This window comes from Rhipicephalus sanguineus, chromosome 8 (assembly GCF_013339695.2).
Source record: "Rhipicephalus sanguineus isolate Rsan-2018 chromosome 8, BIME_Rsan_1.4, whole genome shotgun sequence".
Classification (NCBI taxonomy): Eukaryota; Metazoa; Arthropoda; class Arachnida; order Ixodida; family Ixodidae; genus Rhipicephalus; species Rhipicephalus sanguineus.
The window spans coordinates 15,523,993-15,535,458 of NC_051183.1; the positions used below are offsets into that span (position 1 = coordinate 15,523,993).

An 11,466-nucleotide genomic window follows, 5' to 3' on the forward strand; every position below is an offset into this window, starting at 1 on the left:
TGCTACCGTCTGATACCCGCGTACAGATCGGTGCAGTTTTAAATCCTGCGCTAAATGCACCTCCACTACTGTGAATTTTTGTACCAAACGTCCCCTTTCGCCTTTTCGCCGAGGGACCCTTCTGATGAGCCATTTAAGGCTTTCTCTTAATAAAGCTTAAAAACAATGTCTATATTCCCAGTAAGGAACGTATGAAAATATATTCAGAAGGCAAGCGTGAACGTATCACTGTAGCACATTTTTATTCACACAAGACCTATTCTGCATATGTTTGCAATGTTGGTGTACTATTAAGAGGGCGGCGGCGAACAATGGCTCTGATATATTTCGATGCTTTCTCCGCAGTATTGTTCGTAGACGCTATTACACGGCTCAGGAATCACCTCGCTGCCAACTGTGTCTGCTGTCATCAGTAAAAGGCAAACTGCGCCAAAAGTAAATGAAAACTAGATCACAAATGCTGCTGTGCTCCTGAAACAACAGCAACTGCAATTTTCGGCATTTAGAAAAGAGCACGAAGATCACATGCCCAAAACATCGTCATGCCTGAGATACACATACACGTAGAGTGTATTGTGTTGTTTATTGTGAAAGCAGCTCTAACTTGAAATTAAACGCGATAATTTGGGTTTCTTCAGCACCTAAGAAGACTAATCCAATGCAACGCCGGTACCCGCCGTTTAAATTTCATAACGTGTGATTTGATTAACAAAGTGACTAACGATCACCCCAGTCCCTGTGATTTACAGCGTGATTATATGAGACAATGCATAACGAATGGGCCCCTACTGCAGCTCTTCTTCCTAGTATAAGCTCGTATTTTCCCACATTTTCTTCGACAGAAAAATAATACAGATATTATTCGTGTTGATAAGTCGGTTACTAATATCAAATTGCAACAATTAGCCTACTGCATTGTCAAAAAGTTGCACAAGATTAAATTCGCTATTTGTGCTTTACTTGTCCTGCGCGTGCAGGCAAGAGCCAGAGAAATAGTCTCTGTTAGTGGGACATTGTGAGAAACCAGAAAAAGGCATCCTGCTGCCGTTACTGATTACTGCGTGGTAATTTAATCTTGCAACACTTGTTTTCTCGGGTTTCCAAGGCGCGTGTCAAAGTAGATTCTTACAGAGTTCGTATAGAGAGTTTTTTTGCTTCAGTCCGCTCGTACACACACACACACACACACACACACACACACACACACACACACACACACACACACACACGCACGCACGCACACACACACACACACACACACACACACACGCACGCACACACACACACACACGCACACACACACACACACGCACGCACACACGCACGCACACACGCGCACACACACACACACACACACACACACACGCGCGCGCGCGCGCACGTTGCAGTTTTTCTCCGTCAGTTTTCTGCACTCTGCGTCGTGGGGTGGCATTTAAAATGTATTACACATTCATTTTTAATGACAGTGATTATGTGGTGTCATGTCTCACACAAATCAGTTTTCTGGAGTGACAGTGACAGCGGAGCAGTACGCTCTTGACATATATTGTACCATCTTTACCTTGCTTCACATTACACTAGAATATTTTAGCTTATCGCTCCCAGTTTCACAATGAAAAGCTATCGTCCCCGTATTTGGATACATGTTATCAAGAAGACAATAAACAAGTAGTTGCTGCATTAATGTTCTTCAACAATGTTTCATTATTCCTTATTATGAGTTGAGCGCCGCGTATGGTAGCATACCTGCTCACAAGGGAGGTGTCATAGATGCTTCCTATAGAGTCAAGGAGAAGAGCAATTTTCTATTTTTTGGCTTCATATGCATGCAGAAAGTGGTGCTGAAACATTATTTTAAGTGCGGGTAGTCATCAGAAACAGAAGCTAGTCATAGTTACATGCAATTTTCATGCGACCACGAAGATTACTAAGAGTGTGCGAATATTCGAAATTTCGAATATTTTTCGAATAGTGTTTGCTATTCGATTCGATTCGCACTGGAATTTTACTATTCGAACTATTCGAACTATTCGAACTTCCCAAAAACAAATACAGTCAACGTCCAATTAAAAGTGACCCCATCAGATTTTTAATATGCTTCACCTCAATACAGTGTCGTATTGCGACAAAGCTGCCTTTCAAGCTCCGTTACGATCAAACTTTGCCAAGACAGACAACGTCCTATTGGAAGTGGTCCCTACATTTTTAATATGCTTCACCTCATCACAACCTTGTATTGTGGCAAAGCTGCCTTTCAAGCTCCGTTACGGTCGCAAATGTATTGACTGAAGAAAACGCTGGTTCCAACATGGAGCTGAAAGATGTGGCAGAGTTGGGGGCTCAATTAATGCTGTTTTGAGCCTGAAATTTTGGCAGGAAGTCCGAAAAATTGGACGCCGAAAATTTTTAGCACCAAAAATTTCAGATTTTCTTATATGTCGACGTCTACGAGGCAGATTTGGAACTCCGGACTTGAAGGGAGCACACCCTTGTCCGCCACATCAGTTGCGCTTCCACAGAAGTGGAAAAAGAAGGAGAGGCTGACAAAATGGCATCTTTGCCTGTCACGTGTAAAGTGTTGTCGGCACCACTTTGGTTGCATCAAATCATCTACATAAATAAAATTCGGCCTCTACATTGCCTCATTCTTGATAAGACAACTATGAAACACCACCCCGCCAGTCCTTCATCAACCAGCGAAAAGAAACACTTTCATGTTGCTATCTCATTAGAATATGCTTAGGAATCCTCTATAACCTTTTTTCTGCAATTTCGCTTCGAAGTATTCCAGAAATATTCTAGAAATATTCTAGAAATACCACGAGAAATATTCGAAAAATATTCGATTCGATTCGCACTCACACTTTAATATTCTAATTCGCTTCGCACCCAAAATTTTGCTTTTCGCACAGCTCCAAAGATTACATATTGCGTCTGTGTTTGGCCTGCGGTCAGTATGCCTACAATATCAAGAACGTTAAAGCGCTCAAACAATGATACGACCACGTCGGGCCCAGCCGATTTTACTATAGTGCAGCTTTCTTGCGTCCAGGAAATAGTGAATCTTAATAGCTGATGTTTGTATTTTAAATGTAGTCTAAATTACGTCAATGGCGTGTTTTGGAAGGTGATCCACTCTTAAATGCGGAGCTTAACAGTCCTCAAAGCTTTTTTTTTTCATTCACTCGAATGTCGATGAATCAACTTCGCGAATGAAAACGAAAAAAAAAGTGACCAGTCATTCAAGCCCGCACTTGCTTCGCATTCTTGACTAGGAGAATAGAAAACGTGACAGGTTTGAACTTATGAAAACTGCATATTTTTCAATGCGACGCACATTGTAACATCCCAGCTTACGCAATTACACAAAAGTCCAGAGTTGTATAATCAGTTCATCATGGGTAGCGTAACAATTATCCTGATTTTTGACCGCCACTACTGATCTCTTTTCTCGAAGTTCTCTTTTTGTTATTGGCTTGGCCTGTGTTAATTGGGACACTCCTATAGTACCGACATAATCAACAGCTCCGAAATTTAGCAAATAGCGATGACTAGACGTCAACATATCATTTCGCCATCGGTTCATTCTATCAGTTAAAGCAAAAGGTAAGATCTAAGTCTACAAAGAAGTGTAATCGACGCCACATGTTGCGCTTTCATGTGGAGTTTGCTGCGAAACTCCACAAGCACTTAGGCGAGCGCACTCCTGAATGGAGGAATTGAGCTCGGTTCGTTCTTGCTTCCAAGAAACTACGGGAGATGGTTTAGGCTACAGACACCAAGTCACTTACCGTTTGAGGAGCCATATTGCAGCGATAAAAGGAAGCAAGTGCGTTCGTCGTTCATGGTCACAATTTTGTGAGTTGCTGCAACCTCATCTAGATATTACAAAAGAAAGAGCAGTGATTTCAGGCGATTCCTTGTGTCGCCATTAACTTTTGTTTGCTTACTAACTGCTCCCTGAACTTTTCCGCTGTGTTTCTTGAAGCAAGCTTTACCAGGAACATACATGTAATGACACCGCAGTGTTTTCTAGCTCATAAGAACAACGCGATGCATTCAAACCCAATAAATCTGAACGTTTTGTGCAACGAGTTAAGCTGCTCCTATTTATTTATATGCTTGAAACTTGTTTATATTTTGAATGTCAGAGTGACCTGACAAATATAATAACTTCAGATCATGCCATTATAGCAACACACCGAATTCATAACTTGTGGCTTAAGGATCAATGATTTTTCTACCACTGAACAGCGTGCGTTGGCCCATACAAAATGTCTGTGATATAATAGATTATTTTCGGAAAAGTGTCGTATTCTCCGGAAACGAGGACCGAAAACATAAGTAGGTGGGGCCCAACGCCATAAGGCTCAATTTCTTACGTTACCGTGTGCTTCCCTTGTGGGATGATTGCGTATTGTTAACGCGTTTAGTAAGTTATGAGTCGTCGTGTTCGATTAAATAGTGCGATAGCAAAAACGCGAATGAAGAAAGGGTCATAACACAAACATCCATGTTGTTTTGAGACTTCTTTCTCTGTCCTCGTTTGTGCTGTAGTGCTGGGATGGGGCGCTGGACTGAGGGCTCCGTCCTGTGGGACTTCACAAGCAAAAGGACAAATAAAGTTTTCGACTACTACCACTATAGCGCCGATGTTTCTCAAATGTGAGCTTTCACGAACTCGTGCATGTGTAAATCATGCAATATGTCTTTTCGTAGTGAAAGATTTTAACATGCGTGCATTCATTCGACCAGCAAGATTCACGGTCATTCACGGTCATCCAGTGTTTTCAAGCATCTCAGATCACCCATTTCTTGTTGTTTATGCTGTGACTTTAAAAATCAGAAGTAAGACACAAAATTCCCTCGCTAAAAACAAAAACAATGTAGATATTGTTGTTCATTAATCGGTAATTATAACTTTCATGACCAGACATGCATACTGTATAAACTAGTGTACGTACTGCCATTTTTTTCGCAAGTTTCACAACGTCCGACAAAGGCATTTCGCTTAAAAAGCAAGCTGCAAGTGCGGTTCATTCCTTTTTTTTTCGCACATTTGAGGGCGACATTCGCAGACACATCTGCGCATGCTTTCCATTACTGCTTTCCACACATTGCTTTCCACATAATTCACTCACCCACGCATTTCCGTGCACGGAGACGCGTAAACAGTCGGTGTTCCATTCAGGACACTCACATCCTTTCCCAGGATTCCACTTGCGCAATGTGTGCAAGCGGTCACATCGTGAATTGTGCGCGCCTCAATCAGAATATAGAGTAGCCGTACGTTACATGTGTGGCAAGAATTGTTCCGTGACTTTGGATGGGAATACCGGGCTTTCGTGTAGGCAGATGGTGGCGAAACTACTATACAGCAAAGTCAAACAATGAAATAGCAAATGACGCCACCAGCCTAACGGTGTAAACAGTTCTCGGGACATCTATTGAGTGAAGCAGCTTGAATTTTTTTTAGTGGTTCAGGCGGGAGTAGCGGGCTCTGCCCAATTTCTGTGGTACACTCGTTTTTGCCCGCGGGTGACACACAACGAACGGACATGTCCTTGGCATATATAGCCTCGCTGTAAAAATGGCGCAATTTTAGGCCACCAGAAACTGGCGTGTACGACTTTTTGTCTCTGGTCGAACATATCACTCCAAGCTTTTCATTCATTCGTTCATATATAAAAATCCCATGAACACTTCTAGGTCTTCTAGGACTTTCGTTGCACAAAGAACAGAAAAAAAGAAAACAAGATATAAAATAAATAAATGCGTCATCTATTTTAACTGCGTTCGCCTTCATAGGGCACTTTGTACTACAATAACGTGCACAGCTGAGTGCTCGTTTTATAATTGTAATAAGTGACGTTTCCGAAAAGAATACTGTCTTACTTGGGCTTTCTTGATAACTCGCCGCATTCTCTTCTTTGTGATCACCAGTTGTCATTGAGGTCACGACGACTTCAAAGCTCCCGCTGTGAAAGATGCGTATCATTTATTCAGTTTCGTGTTAATTGCAAGATGAATAAAACATATCACTAATTGCCAGTGGTAGCATGACTAATGATGCAAGAAAAGCAGCAACGCCAGTCTTTCGCCACTATATGTGTTTTGCTTTATTTGAAGGCTCTGGCGCCGAAAATGAGGTAACGTTTAGTAATGACGCACAGTATATCACTGCGCTGCCATATAGTACTAGCTACTCATTATGCGTGATCTGCAGGATAGCGATATTATTTGTTTATTCATGAGTTATAATTTGGAAGCTATATGCTCCGAGCGATTTCCTCACATCTCGCGACCTTCAATAATATTTGTTTAAATATTTGTATGCTAGATAGGAAATATTCGTACACTTAGTAGAATTGGACGTTCTTCTCTGAAATGCAGTCAACCGCACTAAAATCAGTCCTGCATCTGTAGATGCACAAATAAAACCTTCTTTTTCTAAAAAAAGCTTGCATTGACTGACATGTGCAGCTGGTGATGGTGTTCCAAAAAACCCTCCTGGCCCACAAAAAACCCTCCTCACTCATAGCTTGCGCGCGCCAGAGAAATAACAAATAAAATGAAATAAACTTTCTTTCCGGGGGTAGAGCTTGAATCCGCGACACCCCCGGATGGAAAGTGAGTGCCTTGTACACTAGGTCACGCGCCCATGCTTGCCCAATATGAATTGAACTGAAGCATACGAATGCGTTACAACCGAGACAAAAAAAACGCCAGGCCTGCGCGGAAAGCGCAGCACAGTCACAGCGAAAGCTAGAAGAGCGGCTTTTCTAGAGCGCGTTATAAACTCTCCTGTGGCTGCTAATACAGGTACATTAGCAACGTACCCACTACGCCACAAAGCGTAATTTTTGGGAAGTTTGGAAGCACCCAGCGCGACATTATTCGTTGTTCTGCGAAGAAGCGAGGTACCATATGTAAGCGATTATGTGCAGTTTGTTGATGCGGCGGTTGATGACGATGAATAATTATGGTTGCGCCCTTTGTAATGGGTTGGAAGCTTTAAACGACCCACTAATTACATAATGCATATTGTGTGACGTCCGGTCGTTATTTAACTGTCCCACCACGCTTTATAACACACTTTAACCAGAGAAACGTAGAGCGAGAGAGAGAGAGAATTGACTTTATTGAGACCCTGAGGAAATGGATCATGGGAGCCTTATGGGCTTCCTTGGCAACCAACAGAAGTGCACTTGCGAGGAACCCACTACGCTATAAATCATTGTAATTTTTGAGAAGTAGGGCAGTAGGCACTGTGCCATTTTTCGTCATTTTACAGACAGCCGTGGTACCTGCTAAACGCACGTAAGGCATTATGCGCACTTCGTTGATGATGTGCGTGATGACGATGAAGAATTATGGCAGAAACCTTTGTAATGGGTTGGAAGCATTCAACAACCTTCTCGTTGTGCAATTCGCATTGTGTGACGCCTGGTTATAGAATTCGCGTTGTGCGACGCTTGGTGCTTATTTTACTCTTCTACCACGCTATATTGCATATGCTAATGTGGTTCCTTCCCGACATGAAGCCTGCATAGGACCTTTTTGCAAAGCAGTTTCAAGCACCGGCATGGCTCAGAGGTTGAATACTGGGCTCCCACGCAGAGGGCCCAGGTTCGAACCTCGTTCCATCCTGGAATTTTTTTCTTATTTAGTTTTTTTTTTTCTTATTTCGAGCGATACTGGTTACGGACACCGGCGGCGGCGGCGGCGGCGGCAGCGGCGGCGGCAGCGGCGGCGGCGGCGGACAACTACGGCACCTAAAACGGCCGGTGAAATGATCTCATAACAGCTTTCGCTGTAAAAAGAAGGGAGGCAGTACACTTGCAGAGGCGCTTCATTGAAATGTTCTCCCTGCCTTTCCTTCTCTACTATTTCTTCTTTATTGAAATGTTTCGTGTTGGCGGCCTAAACGTGATCCGCTATACAACGCGTAAGGTCGATGTCAGGAGTCACATTTCGGGAAAATTCCAATTTCGAGAAAATTGAATCTCTAACCCGCGTTTCCATGATCGCGTGATGTCATTTCCTTGGGACGTTCTAGATGCTTACGAACGCTGGAAGGAACACCAGAGACGACATGCCGATTAAGCCCGAAAACAGCGTTCCGGGCATGGCCGCTGCCTATGATAAAACGGAACGCTTATGTTACGAGCGAGCATTGCGTAATGCGAAAGAAAGAAAGAAAGAAAGAAAGAAAGAAAGAAAGAAAGAAAGAAAGAAAGAAAGAAAGAAAGAAAGAAAGAAAGAAAGAAAGAAAGAAAGAAAGAAAGAAAGAAAGAAAGAAAGAAAGAAAGAAAGAAAGAAAGAAGGTACAGAGGTCACTTGCAGCCCCAGGAAAGTAACTGTCCAATTACAGAAATGTAATCGATTGCTCTTGCGTTACTTTCCTTCAAAATTTTGTTGCCGTAGCACAGTAACACAAGTTTACTGAAGCTACAACAAACTACTGCGGCTTGCATGGTAGAGAGAAGGCTGGAGGCTTGCGTGAAGACTGGGAGGCTCACTGTGGCTTCTGTGATATAGTGTTACACGTTGGCAACTTTCAACAGGAGTTGCTTTTCAACGTTGTCGTCGCTGATTCTTCCACGTTTCCTCGTTAAGAGCTCAGCTGCTACACTGAACGCTGTCTCAATGCATGTCATGGAGGGAAAGGCGGTATTATAACGTAGGAACACCTTGCGCACCAGTTCGTAGTTGCGCAGTGCTTCAATGCTAGTGTCCCTGTCCTCTATGCGTCGCAGGTAAGGCCAAGAAAAAAGTGAAAAAATAGGCTTTGTAGGCACCCCTTGCCTGGCAGGACAGAGCGGTCGCATATTTTTTCGGGACGAGACTGCCTTAGAAGACTCGTAATTGATTACCGGTAATCAGGTACGAGAAAATATAGTTGAATTACCCAGAACGTTAAAGTTTCGAAAAATTACTCGACTATATTACAAAATTACACGAAAATGTAATCGATTACTTGTAACGCCTTACTTGCAAATCCGCGGGTGACCGTGTGATCGCAGGCCGCGGCAGTTACGTTTAAAAGCGCTAAAGTTGCTATGCAAAATCGTTCGCGCGCTTTGACTTCAGGTGCTCACATTATTCCTGAGTCCTCCAAAAAGGCGCTTTATTAATAACGCACTTGGCAATATGGCGCTACAAACTCCGCAACCTAATTTTAATTTCCTTGAAGTAAAACTCGCAGCGTACTCTTACACCCCGGCATGGTGTTTCATTTCCTTCTTGCACAAAAAGCACCTTTTCGCAGAATGCTAGCAAACATTTCGCTTTTTAGCTTTTTTAAGAGCGAAATTATACGGGAATAAGCTATCTTTCTTTGAAATCCAAAGAGCGAGTAAATTACACGTAGAGGAGCAATAAATTTTATTGAGAATCAGCATTTTGAGTGGCGCCTCCCACGCGGAGGTATTTATATTTATCATAGTTCGGACGGGCACATATAAGGCCGGAAGGTGAGAGATACTTTGAACCAACGCTACTCGGCCATTATTTGATGCACGTGTTAGCTGTTCCAGAAGAGATAACGTAATTACTTATTATTTCGTATTTCCTTTTCGTATTGCGCCAAGCTCGTACGTGAAAGTTCCGTCGCCATTATTCCTCAATTTCTTGGCGTAGTGGCAGTGAAATGGGCTTTCCTTCCTGTAGTCTCTTTTTCTGATAAATAGCGCTCCTTCGAGGTCTGTCAACTGAAAACAAATTGTTTGAATCAGTGAAACATGCTGTATACCTTTTTATGAGGCGGTTTCCTCCCCCATGCTGCGCCTTGCAGGCTTCCGAAGGAGTGATTTTGCAGGAACATTTCACTATACCGCCGCGTAGATTAAATATGTCGAAAAAAAAAACGGTACGTCTCAACTTCACAGTAAATGCTATTAATGACGTAAACGACAAATAATACAGCAATAAATGTCGAACTACTTCTGCGGAAAGACGTTGAATTCTAGGAACATTTTAGATATCCTGGTCGCTGATGGTAAACGCGCGGAATTTTTCTTGCAAGTGCACCAACATTACGTTAACCTAATAAGCCAGCACATCGATTAAGAAAATACGTACAACTATCTTTAAATCTACGTGAGCTCACGCGCGAAATTGACTTACTGCTGAAAGTTTCTGCTCGTTGACGTGTTTCGGATCTTCTGCGTACGCGTCAGGATCGCTTCTAGCAGCGGTGTTTGCTGCAAACATCATGCAAACAGCCAGAGCGAACGAAAACATCTTGCCCGTTACGCTTTACGAACGCCAGGATGGGTGCATCGCGGTAGTCGGCAACAAGCCCTTATATACAAGTATAGAAGTCGCACATACATTATACATTGACTGATGTGAGATGTAAATGGGCATTGAGCAACAATGTAAAAATGTAAATACCAATGCCAAAACCACACGCATCTCTTTAAGGTGCATCTAAATAGGCGTGTGTGTATAAAGAATGAAACGTAACAGGCTCATTCCCAGACCCCTTTAAAAAGTAAGAGCTTCATACGTTTCCTGAAAAGCTCTTCATCTATTTCAAGAGTGTAGCAACACCATTTGTCACAGAAGGCTGTGATCTGCGTACATTAGTAAATACAACAGCAATTTAATTCCTCAGAAAACAGCTGCGTGTGGCAACGAAGCATTAAGAGGATATATGAATTACATATTACGACAATGACGACAGCGAGAATACGCACTACCTGTTTCTCTATGCGTCCTTTGTTCTTTAATTTTTCCGTGCATTTTCTTTTTTTTTTTTTGCCAATACCTTATTTAAGGCATATTACATATTAGGAGCGTACCCTTATTTTCTAACGCGAACGAACCAATTAGGGAAGCGCAGCTGGCTCCGCGAACGCGCGCTGGAGAGCTTCGCTTGAGGCCAACTGAAAACCAATTGCCGAAGTTGGCTCCACCATAGCAACAAGCGAACTACAGTAATACCGAAACGCTTCGTGACTTTTTACGACTTTATTGCCTTTAACCTACCGCTGCGTTAGCTGCGTACATTCAACTGCGTAGTGGCTATGATAGCGTCGATAGCGACCGGGGTTTCGTGCGCGGCGGTTGCTGCAAACGGTAGTTTCGCTTTCAGTTCGTGTGCGCTGGCCGCGCGCGTACTTCCGGGGCTCCCGGAAGTACCTGCTATCGGCAGTCGCAAACGATTTCGGTACCACAGTTCGATATCACTCGTCGCAACGCGGAAAGGTGTTCGGAACATCCGAATTTTGGCCCATTAGAGCCAATGGAATTCGGCAGGGGAATTTTATGAATTCGTATCAAACGTAAATTCGTATCAGCCGGGTCCGTATAACCAATATTATACTGTGTATATGTATTCTAGTTCTTAGGCTTGCTCCGGGCAGACACATGAATGTCGGAAAAGTTAAGTTTTGGTGGCCTTGGTGCGATCCTAGTGTCGCGTTTTAATCGGTGGGCGTTATACCTCCCGGAGACTGC

At 43.1% G+C, this 11,466-nt stretch overlaps 1 long non-coding RNA gene across 1 annotated transcript; it reads right to left on the bottom strand.

Moving 5' to 3' along the window:
- Window positions 1-224: 224 nt before the first annotated feature.
- Window positions 225-10,267, bottom strand: LOC119402609 (uncharacterized). Its single transcript, XR_005185845.1, has 4 exons — window positions 10,129-10,267; window positions 5,896-5,978; window positions 3,792-3,878; window positions 225-424 (listed from the first exon to the last, which is right to left on the bottom strand). It is a non-coding gene; the product is annotated as an uncharacterized LOC119402609 (long non-coding RNA).
- Window positions 10,268-11,466: the final 1,199 nt, after the last annotated feature.